This window comes from Trachymyrmex septentrionalis, unplaced genomic scaffold (genome assembly GCF_001594115.1).
Source record: "Trachymyrmex septentrionalis isolate Tsep2-gDNA-1 unplaced genomic scaffold, Tsep1.0 scaffold200, whole genome shotgun sequence".
Classification (NCBI taxonomy): domain Eukaryota; kingdom Metazoa; phylum Arthropoda; class Insecta; order Hymenoptera; family Formicidae; genus Trachymyrmex; species Trachymyrmex septentrionalis.
In genome coordinates this window covers 30,905-43,061 of record NW_017305181.1, presented here as the reverse complement: position 1 = coordinate 43,061, position 12,157 = coordinate 30,905, and the positions used below count along the sequence as shown (strand labels likewise).

The 12,157-nt window shown below is 31.8% G+C and overlaps 2 long non-coding RNA genes across 4 annotated transcripts; one reads left to right on the top strand and one right to left on the bottom strand.

Moving 5' to 3' along the window:
* Positions 1–6,677: 6,677 nt before the first annotated feature.
* LOC108747881 lies at positions 6,678–9,682 on the top strand. 3 transcript variants are annotated; one of them, XR_001939272.1, is made up of 7 exons: positions 6,678–6,717; positions 6,922–7,130; positions 7,264–7,566; positions 7,671–7,939; positions 8,045–8,209; positions 8,613–8,870; positions 9,252–9,682. It is a non-coding gene; the product is annotated as an uncharacterized LOC108747881 (long non-coding RNA). The 3 variants fall into 3 exon arrangements; XR_001939273.1 differs by having other exon boundaries at positions 6,922–7,113; positions 7,671–8,209; XR_001939271.1 differs by having other exon boundaries at positions 7,671–8,209.
* Positions 9,683–9,989: 307 nt separating this feature from the next.
* Positions 9,990–11,403, bottom strand: LOC108747882. The gene is made up of 3 exons (XR_001939274.1): positions 11,362–11,403; positions 10,311–10,482; positions 9,990–10,190 (listed from the first exon to the last, which is right to left on the bottom strand). It is a non-coding gene; the product is annotated as an uncharacterized LOC108747882 (long non-coding RNA).
* Between the last annotated feature and the right edge of the window lie 754 nt (positions 11,404–12,157).

Here is a 12,157-nt window from a genome sequence, read left to right as displayed (position 1 = left end):
ACACACACACACACACACACACACACACACACACACACACACACACACACACATATATATATATACAATTCTTAGCAAAGCCATATGTATAGTCAAAAAATAAAGTTTCATAAATCCAAATCTTATTACAAGCGTTACTTAATTTGCTAATATATTAGGTTATTATAAAAATTTATCAATTAGATTACGTATCATATATGATATTTTAGTTTATATTGATTGTTGTAATTGTTATAAGGACCGTGTTGGCTGAATCTGTTGTGCATACATTAACAGATTTATATTACTTAGTTGTACCATAATTTCTATTATTACTCTTAAAATTAAATAAGTATTGAGATATTGGAGAGGAAAAAAATTGAAAAAAAATTGTACACAAAAAATAGTTCTTATTAACAAACAGATTGATTTATGCCAAAACTTAATCGGCTACTCATTTTTCTGGAAATAATAGAATTAAACGAAGAGCACAGATTCTTACATAACGTATAACACGTAATACGTAAGAAAATGAACCAATTGAAGTCCTTCATTTCCTTCCTTTTTATGAAATAAAGAATTCTGATTGGTTTAATTTCTTATGCCTCATGTGTTATGCGATATGCAAGAGTGTATGCTCACCGTTTTAGGTTACGGTCCATTGATGCTACAAATGCTTTGAAGCATTTTTTTATTGATCAATAAAATTCTTTCTTCCGATTGGTCAATCGAACACTTCGAAGCATTTGTAGCGCTAAGTGGACCGCACCCTTAAGTAAGATATTAGGGAGTATTTGCAATACCGTTTTATCCAAATACTGTGAACGCTAAGATCAGGTTATCTTTTTCTTAACAACTACTTAAGAAAAGAATAGCGACTTTACCGTACCTGAATTAACGTTATTGCAAAAATGTCCTATTGGTTGCGTTTAGCGGACTCAACAGTTGAATGAGCACTCGCTGTCATTAGTGTATTCTTTTAGATTATCCAATATTTTATAGGTGCGTTCCGAGTTACGCATGAAGACCGCGTGGACTGTGCACAGGGATTCTATTCTTGAACAAATATCGCATATACGAAAATAGCAATTCCGTATACAATCAACTAATCAAGGAACTGTCATTTTCGTACGCGAAAATTATTTATATGTATTCAGGGCCCCTGAAAGGAAACGTCGCTCAGATGCTCGAATTTATCATGTCCTTTGATTGTTCAATTAGTAAAAGTCTTTCTTTCGATTGGTTAATCAAATGCTTCGAAATATTTGTAGCGGCAACTCAAACGCATCCTTTGTTTACGTATGAAGTGCATCATTTGTCCTTGTTGTTCACCAAATAATAAAGAAGATAAAATGATACATCATGCGCTTTATGTATAATTCGGAACGCATCCTAAATGTTAAATAAGGACAGATGATGAATCCGAGGCATCGGAGGCATCCGAGTCACAGTATCCAAAAATGGTGGCGATTATTTTGCACAAATTTCGACATAGCGCACTAATTAATTTCCCTATTCCCTAATAGCGTTTTCGGCCCGACCGAGTTTGCACTAATCTGAGTTGAAGTAATGATGTTTTGTGCTTTCCTATAGAGCGTGTAACGTCAACCAATAGTAAAGCATTTTCTAATCTAAGTTGGTGCAAATCCAATCGGGACGAAAATGCTATAAGATTCTTCACTTTTATAAGTGCTCACGCACAATTTACAACATATCGGTCGTTTGCGTCAGATCAAAGGTATCGAGGATTTAGTTCCCATTGAGGGTTTAAATCGGATAAGAATGTAAGAACCAACTACAATCGAGTACTCCCCTGTTATAGTTCAATGACAGGGGCACAGTACATACAGTAGCGCAACTCCCTGTCGGCTCCCCTTTGATATTAGTGTGGTCAAAATGGAGTGCGCATGCGTAAAATAAGCAAGTTACCTAGCGTTGCCATGGTTATCACTTTCTTTTTCTTTTCATCCTTTTTTCGCTTTGTCAAAACTCACTAGATTTATTCGCGTCGCACTTCAACAAATGCGTTGGAGTTATTATAGTAAAAGCTGTTATAGGAGCATATTAAAGCATGTAACATATACAAACGAATAAACCTACTATTACAATGAAATAATTTGAACTTAATGAAAATTAATAAAAATAAATTGTAAACATATTGAAAAATAAAAAGAAAATATAGAAAAGTATTAGGAAAAATATTAAATTAACTTAAAAATGTATATTTGTATAAAGAAATATTATGTAATTATATATCTATGAAAATGTTATGAGAAAGCTGAGAGATATAAAAGAAATTTATATACTCGTACATGTACGAGTATGTCCAAAAAATAAATTTAAAGTACAATAAATGAAAAGAAATTCTTTTTGCTCGATTTTCTATGTTACATTTTGTTCACTTTTTCACTTTATCACTTTTTCACAAAAATTAGACCAATCTCTCGAGATTTCTCACACAACATTTCACCAAATGGACAATACACGTAATACTTTCCTCTAAATTTCTACTCTGAACCATGTATGCTTGAAAGACAAACGTTTAAGTGGAACATTGAAACACTTATTTAAATAGAGAGAGAAAGAGAGAAAACAATAAAAAAAGGAAGGAAATGAGACGGGGCAACTTGCTTATTTCACACATGCGCACTCCATTTTGGCCAACATAAAATCGAGAGAGTTGCACCACAGTATATATAGTAACGCATCTCTCCCGATTTTATATTGGCCAAAATGAAGTGCACATGCGTGAAATAAGCAAGTTGCTCCGTTTCATTTCTTCCCTTTTTTTATTGTTCAGAGTAGAAATTTAGAGGAAAGTATTACGTGTATTGTCCATTTGGTGAAATGTTGTGTGAGAAATCTCAAGAGATTGATCTAATTTTTGTGAAAAAGTGATAAAATGAAAAAGTGAACAAAATGTAACATAGAAAATCGAGCAAAAAGGATTTCTTTTCATTTATTGTACTTTAAATTTATTTTTTGGACATACATGTATATAAATTTCTTTTATATCTCTCAGCTTTCTCATAACATTTTCATAGATATATAATTACATAATATTTCTTTATACAAATATACATTTTTAAGTTAATTTTATATTTTTCCTAATATTTTTCTATATTTTCTTTTTATTTTTCAATATGTTTACAATTTATTTTTATTAATTTTCATTAAGTTCAAGTTATTTCATTGTAATAGTAGGTTTATTCGTTTGTATATGTTGCATGCTCTAATATGCTCCTATAACAGCTTTTACTCACTCCAACGCATTTATTGGAGTGCGACGCGAATAAATCTAATGAGTTTTGACAGAGCGAAAAAAGGATGAAAAGAAAAAGAAAGTGATAACCATGGCAACGCTAGGTAACTTGCTTATTTTACGCATGCGCACTCCATTTTGACCAACACTAACATCAAAGGTACCGACAGAGAGTTGCGCTACTGTATGTACTGTGGTTGCGCTATTGTATACGAGTATACTGTGACAGGGGATTTCTACTGAGGATGTAATCCGAATCAGAATGTAAGATCAACTACAGTCGAGCATTTCCCTGTCGTTTGATTGTAACAGGAGAATACTCGACTGTAGTTGGTTGGTTCTTACATTCTGATCCGGTTAAACTCTAGCTGAAAAGTAGGCCACAGAGAATGAAACTACTGTTTTTACTTATACTGTGAGTTCAAGTGACATTTCTGAACATAGCCAAAGTCGTTCCGAATTAGGGAGCGTTTATATTTCCCGTATGCCGTATACCGTAATTTGTTAAGGAACCGTTTATAATAGCTGGTACTTCGCTATTATGGCCGCGATATAGTCATAACCTGAAAGTTGTTAATAATATAAATAAATTTTAAATTTAATAAAAAAATATAGATTTAACCAACATGTGGCAGTGTGTGGAATGTTCCTGTCAATTCTGGAGCTAGCATGTACATACATATTTAACGGTGCATACTTAGATGCACCGTTAAATAAAAAAAAATAACAAAAAAACGCCGTTGGAGTGTACGTCTAATAAAAAAGGGAAAAAAAGAACGTTTTTATCATATAAGTGCTGAATTATTTGACTCAGAAAATCAAATCAGCATTGTTTATTTTTATTTCTTCTGATTTAAGTTCTTTCTCGAACAGGTTAAAAGAAAAATTCTTTTGCACTTGAATCTCTTGGTATTTTGCACTTTTCTATTCTTTTGTATTTTTTCCGTATTTTTCCGTGACCGTAGGCCGGTAAAAATAAAGTTGAATCAACTTTTCGGTTACGGCCCAAATATATATTTTTGCCGGCTATTATAAATGGTAGTATGGGTTTCCTATCTTCTAACTTTTATGATATCAGCCTAAATAAATGGCGTATTATAAACAGGCTCTAAGAATTGACTAATTACAGTCGAATATTCCCCTCTCATTCATAAGTATTATGACAATAATTCTCTGTATTTATAGGATACACAATGCCATACAGTTGCGTAATAAAATGTTTTAATTTATGGAAGATAAGTAATATAATGTATTATTTTCCCAAAAATTGTGAAAGACTTGTGTGGTGATTGGTTCCGCCATTTTTAGGGTGTCTGACGTCTGATTCAATGAAAAAAAGGTTTACGAAATCGCCGGACTCCGTATTCTAGCGACACTAGGAAATAAAGCGAAGCTTGACCTCCGACGAAGTCACCAGAGCTCGCGCCACGCGCCGCGCTATAGGGTTAAGCAGTCTTGGTTTATAAGTCTGCGTCTCAATACAAGCATGTTTGTAGAATAACGTGATGGAAGGTTTTCAGATCAGCCATACTGCTTAAGCATTGAGAAGATAACTTTTTATTTCAGAAGAGAAGCACATGACAACTATATAGGATGCCATTAAGGGTCAACAGGAGTAACGGGCCAAGTCCGATTTGATTTTGAAGACCTCACGTGGTAGGACCTTGAAGCTCTGGATTCAGATCTGCCAACTTCAGATAATATAATCTACATCTTCTTATGTGATTGTGTATATATACGTACGAACACTAATATAATTTCTTTGAGAGCGAACGAGACATCGAAAGAGAGCGAGAGCTCTTTTTTTAGTTAGAATGAATATAAATAAAATTACTGAAATTATATGAAAGGTTGGACACAATATAAATAAATATTATAAATTAAATTCATTGTGTCAGTGAGTAAAAAATTCAAACTAAAACTACTTCTTTGTTCAAATGCAAAAAAAATGGAATCATGAATTAAAGTTTTTATAATTACGTTATATAAAGTCAAATGATTGATGTACCTTAGTCAAAATTGAATGTCCTGAAATATATTTATATATACATATAAAAATTAAATTAATTATATTCAATTTAATTCAATTTAATAACGAAATTCAATTTAATAACAGATTCTATGAAAAGATTATACTCAAATAGACCAAATAATGAAAATGCTTCGTGTCAGAGTAATTTCAAATTTAAAGATCTTGTTTTTTAGTGTTTTAGTAGTAAAATAAGTAGGAGAGAGAGAGAGAGAGAGAGAGAGAGAGAGAGAGAGAGAGATATAAAATGAATTTTACAATAAAAATAAGTTCATTAGATGGAATGCTCGTTTTCTTTTCAATATAATAATTCTAGCCCTAATTTTTATACTTTGTATTGCAATAAAGCAATCGTGTGTTTTTCTACAAGTGATACAGTGCAAGACAGATCATGTTATCCTTGTCGAATAACAAGAATATAATGATACTGTGTCACACCGTCTACTCAAGATTTAGTCTGAAAATCCTTTTTGACCTTTTGTAGCAGAAAGCAATAAGGAATAAGGCTAACAGGCGCCACTGCGAATTGTGAATTTTTGTATATGCACATATTTGCGTATATGTAAATGTTATTTTATAACTACGCATATATTGTAAATACATATGTACAAAAAAATATTCTATGAACAAACTAATGTTTCTTGTCATAAATTAATAGTAGCAATATGATCTAATATTAATATTTTCAAGCAATTAAGTACAATAGTGTATAATCGAGTTTTAAAGGAAATTATAATTATAGAGTATTAAATGTTTATTTTAAAAGAATAAATAGACGTTTCAGATTCTTCTACAGCAAATAAAATACTTTTTCATAGCCATAATCTTCTCCGAATATATTAAAATATTAATATATTATATTAAAATATATTAAATAATCTGTATAATATCGGTAGCTCAATGTCTCGCATTAATCAAGCTCCGAGCTCCCTCTGTGGACGCTTGTGGGTACGTGCGTGATGCGGGGGGTCTGGCGTTGCGCGCTACAGCTCGCTCATCGCTCGCTTGTACCTTTGTGGTTGTGCTGGGATACCGACTTGGGGTGGCCACGACGACGCGACTCTCACGTTGTCAACGATTTCGTGTTGGAGGTTCGGAGTCAATAACGAAATTGAGAACGATTTCTCAGTGTGTGGTGTTGAAAATAAAGTGGAAAGAAAACCGAAACACTTTGCCCGTTAATTACCTGGCCCCCTCCTTACCGTACACTCCCGATACGGAACAATATCAATATTTTAAATATTCTTAATTAGTTTTTACAAAAAACTTAATGATTTTGTATATATACAAATTAATAAAACATCGTAAAAGAATTTATATACTCGTATTCGTATACATTCCACAGTAACAGTATACGTTGCACAGAAAATTTCGATTACACTCTTGAACAAAAGTCTTAAATTTAAACTTCTTACTTAAATTTATTAACCTCTTCGGTAGATTATTGGTAAGTATAAATTGTTTAATAATTATAGTATAATTTGTAGAAAATCTATTATATTGATTATATGTATATAAGCTAATTGTATACATTTTACAAATCGTGAGTTAATTTAAACTATAAAGACGTAGGATTTTTTTTCTTACTTATTTCAAAGTTGCTCTTAAATAATTGTTTGTTAAAGCTGACCAGTTTTATTTTTATTCGCAGACCGCGATCATAGGGACAATAATGTGGCAAAAAGCCGGTATTTCGTGTTTGGTTGGCATTGGAACATTGTTGATCATTGTCCTCCCAGGACAAGAGATTTTGAGCTTCTTGAATCTCAAACTCAGAACCATGATTGCGCCACTGACGGACCGAAGAGTACAACTAATGAGCGAACTCATAGCTGGGATACAGGTATCCCCAAAAAGTTGGTTAGTTATTTTATTATTAAATATATAGGATGAATATAATAATATGAATAATACGAATAATATTAAGGTCCAAGTATCATCTTATAAAAAAATTTTATGAATCAAATTTATGAAATGATAATTCTCGGTTTAGGTGGTGAAGATGTACGCCAGGGAGAAATCGTCCAGATTGTGTCAGTAATTAGAAAATTAGAGATCAATCAAATTAAATTCTCGTCGTACGTGCGCGTCGCATATTTAGCCATCATAGCCTTCACGGAACGATTGACCGTCTATTTCACTCTGATAATGTTTTTCTTAATGGAAAATAATTTGACTGTCGATGTGACCTATGAAATGTCGACATACTTTAATATACTTCAACTCGTCGTCGCGTTGTACTTTCCGCAAGGGCTAATACTGCTGGGTGAATCAATAGTCATTCAATCGATTGGAGGTATATATTATCATATTATTTTCTAATTTACGGAGAACTTAAATCTACAATCATTCTTTTATCTCTATTGCATGTACTTATTGAAGTGTGCTTAATTTTTACAGGATTTTTTGCTGATGGACGGAGTGAACACGAGACGCTTCTCGGAGAACACGCCGCAGTTGCAGTTTAAATCTCAGAAACCAAAGAAAGAAACTAATGCAGAGAATCAAATTGGCCTGTTACATCTCGAGAAATGGGAGTATCGTTCTGTCCGAACATCAAAGATTATCTGATCTTCCGGTGTACATAAAGCTTCAGCGAGTTTCATCCAATTGGATCAGTGGCCAATTGCCGCCGACTTTGTGCAATATTAATTTAACTATCAAGCCAGGTAAATTATGTATTGTAGTTGGTGCAGTGGGCTCTGGCAAATCGTCTGTATTACATCTACTATTGAAGGAATTAAATCCCGCCACGGGTTTCATAACTTACTCAGGGCTCCTCGAAGTATAATTTTCCGGACAATTTATCCACTGGATACTTCACGAACAATCCAAATCTGCGTATCTCCTATGCCAGTCAAGAATCTTGGCTTTTCAGTGGTACCGTAAGGGACAATATACTGTTTAGCCAGTCCTATGATAATGCTAGATACATGCAGGTACTTTTCGTGGTCCAAAGTAATTGTTGCGGATATTGTTTATGTATTGTTTGTATATTCAATGTTTATATATTCCTGCTATTGCACGTTAGAATCAGGAATTTTTATACGTAATTGGTAACAATTTTTACAATTAGATCTTTCAAATCTTACGCATCAATCATTAAACATAAATTACGTCTTTGTGACTGGATATAAAAAAAGATATATTTTAGCAAGTGTTATGAATTTTTTTGAATCTTTAATCTATATGTGATTCTATTTAGATAAAAAAAAATATCTAACATTTTCTAATTTTGAAATTTTTAATATTCTTTAAAGTTTTTTTTTGATCATTTGGCAAATGTTTCATGTAGCAAATGTGTGCGTCTTGACGAAGGATTGTTTTCGACAATTTCCACAGGGAGACATAACAATGATCGGCGATAGAGGTGTACCTTTGTCCGGTGGTCAAAGAGCGCGAATCAATCTCGCAAGGGCAATTTATAGACAAGCGGATGTCTATTTGCTCGACGATCCCTTGAGCGCGGTTGATACTCGTGTTGCTAGGCATCTCGATGGGAAGTGCATCACCGAATATCTCCACGGTAAGACGAGGATACTTGTCACACATCAATTGCAATTCCTTAAAAGGGCGGATCACATTATCGTACTGGATCGAGTGAGTAACATAGAATATTCTTTAGTTATATCTTAAATTAAAATTAAATTAATTTTAAAACTAAATTTTTAATTTTAAAAGCTTGATTATTTAATTTTAAAAGTAAAGAGTTGAGATATAATAATGACAAAAGCAAATTTAATTTATTGCTGAATGAATATTTAAAAATTTTTTTATCGTTATGAAGACATAATTTTATTAATAATACATAAAAATTAGATAATTTTATAATAAAAATTAATGAATAATAAAATTTTGTTAATTAACAATGGCAAGAAACTTTTAACCATTTAATTCACATGCAATTTACATATAATTAATTAAAAGATAAAAGTTAAATATTGTTTAAATTAAATATTCTGTGTGATTTTGTTTTCTAAGGATTTCGTGAAAATGCTAGGAAATTAAAACTAATTAGTACAGTCAAATAAAAATTTCATTGGGATGTTGGACAATTTGAACCAAGCGCAGAGAAAGGAAGAGGACATGAGAAGAGCTTCGGAAATGTCTAAGTGAATCACAATAACGAGAAAATATCAAGATTATCGACTACAAATTCTATCGCTGTAAGATAATTACTCGTTATTTATAATAAAAAAAATATAGTTTACATTTGATTTGTGTTGGGAATAAAAGAATATTAGAACAAGAATGTAAGAAGTGTTATTCGATCAATGCGGACTTGACGACTCATCGTGCACACACGCGGATAATTAGTGACGAAGGACCTGCCGGTAGGGCATGAATACGCGCCTAGCGGCGAACAAAATAATAAACATAAACATAACTCGTCGATAATCAATCGGCCGTGACTCGCATGTCGATGATCTGCTGAGCGCCACAATTGGATGGACAAGCAAATATCCAACATATTATTTATTAAAATAATATCTTATGATCTAGGTAGCATCCGTCACCTTTGTCGTATTATATTCAAACGTGATTTAGAATGATCTATAATTTTCTCACAATTTTGTTATCATTTTGGAAATACGAGTATGTATAAAACATTCTTAATTCTCTATCTCTACATTTAATAATATTATAATACTTATTCAAATTTAAATTATTTTCCACCATATAGTTTTATGAAGATCGTAAAGAGGAATAGTCATATTGTAAACAGCACTGACACACAAACGATTTACGTTTCATCGATACATCACTACATAATACTACATCAATCTTTCACGCACATATAGGTACACGTAAATTTTTGTATAACAATAACGTTCTAATTGGACCTCTAACACTCTAACAAGAAGAACACCAGGTACTCGTAACGTATCGGAGATTTTGATGCGCCTTTTACAGGCTGTTCTAGAACAAAAAGGAAACAATACTTATCCAGCCGTTTCAGCCATAATTTCGAAGAAATCAATTTTTTAAATAATTATTGTAATAATTTAAAAAACGTACTGCATTGAAAAATATTAATACCTTATAAATTTCATTTTATTTCACCGAATGTTGGGGATAAAATTACGCCTGGGTGGATGATTCTGAATCTCGCATGATGATTTTGAATGCAGCAAGTAGACCGCGCATTAATCGAAATGTTGCTTACTTCAGTAAGTATTCGACTCATTCGCGCGCGCAACCATTTTCTGAACTATTTTAGCAGAAATATTTTAGTAAAGTTTATCATGGAAAACGATAGAAATATTCATAATAAAATCGCATATGCACAGAGTGGAAAATGCGATTATCGATGTTGAGCAAAATAAAACATCTTTACCGCTTTCAAAACAATATATAACTGATAGACTGAAAATTTTGTGATTAAATTTTATACAAAATACAACTTGCTGAAAAAGTGAAAAGTTTCATGCGTTCTGAAAGAGCAGAGATTATTGGAAAGATAATTGCGGAATTTGTGGCAGAAATAATTCGTGATTTTCATTTAAAAGAAGATAAAGAATTACTTTTGGTAAAAGAATGCATTAAACAAAAAGATATTGACACGACTGATTCTAAAATTTCATCACCAACTTATTACACTGACAATTGAAAATAAATAAATTATTACCTAAAGTAGTAATTGATTAACACAAACTATAGAAATCAAAGCTTTTTTAAACGATCCAGCTAGATCTTAATGCTTATATGATTTTCGTGTAAATTTATATACTATATGTATAATAGTTTCCATAAACGCGCATCAAAATTGATTGAAGTAAAAACAATTCTTCTACCAAAAATAATTCTTCTTTTAAATAATCACGAATCATTTCTGCCACAAATTCCGCAATTATCTTCCCAATAATCTTTGCTTTTTCAAAAAAAATTGAACTTTCCTTTTTCAGCAAGTATTTTGTATAAAATTTAACCACAAATTTTTAGTCCATCAGTCATATGTTGTTTTGAAAGCGACAAAGACGTTTTATCTTGATCAGTATCAAAAATCGCATTTTTCACTTTATTAGCATATGCGATTTCATATAATAAATATGTTTATCGTTTTCCATGCTGGTAAATTTTATTAAAATACTTCTTCAATACAAAGAATCACTGTGCATGCGAGTGAATCGAATGTTTACTGAAGTGAGCAATATTTCGATTGGCGCGCGATCTACTTGCTGCGTTCAGAATCATCCGAGATTCAGAATCATTTTTTTTCAGAATCATTTTTTTCAGAATCAATTTTAAGAAATCCATATTCTTCGTGCAAACTATTATTTGATTTATGGATTACTATTTCATAAATACAAATTGCACAGCTTTTATATGAAGCAAATGTTGTCACAACGTCACAACTGGAGCATTAAATTAGACTAGAAAATGATAAAAAGATCTCAGTTTCTTTTTGTCGTTATCAGCATTAAGACTTCGCAGATACGTATTAATACGTATTCTTTAATCCTGGAAAAGGATTTTCAAAGAAGTAAGAGAGAAAAAAATAATTGTTATATAAAAATTATATGTGTTTTGGTAATACGGATGACTTTAGAATTCACTTCTTTTTAAGGGATCCGCCTCCTCCTGTTTAAATGCAAAACATCTTTCAATATTATGAACGCGTGATCGTGTTTATTTATACTCTGCAATATTTGTTGAATAATTTGTTGAAATTATCTATTTTATTTTTTTTCATTTTATCATATTTTAACTAAGCTTTTTCTTATATTATTTTTGTTTTGAAAGCAGAGAATTTGTGTCGTTAAGGTAGAAAATTTCTAAAGCAAGGAATATATATTTTAAAGGAAAGAATTTGTGATTAAAAGCAGAGAATTGGTCTGTCTCATTCTACTTGAAAACGAAATAAAAATTTAAACATATATATATAT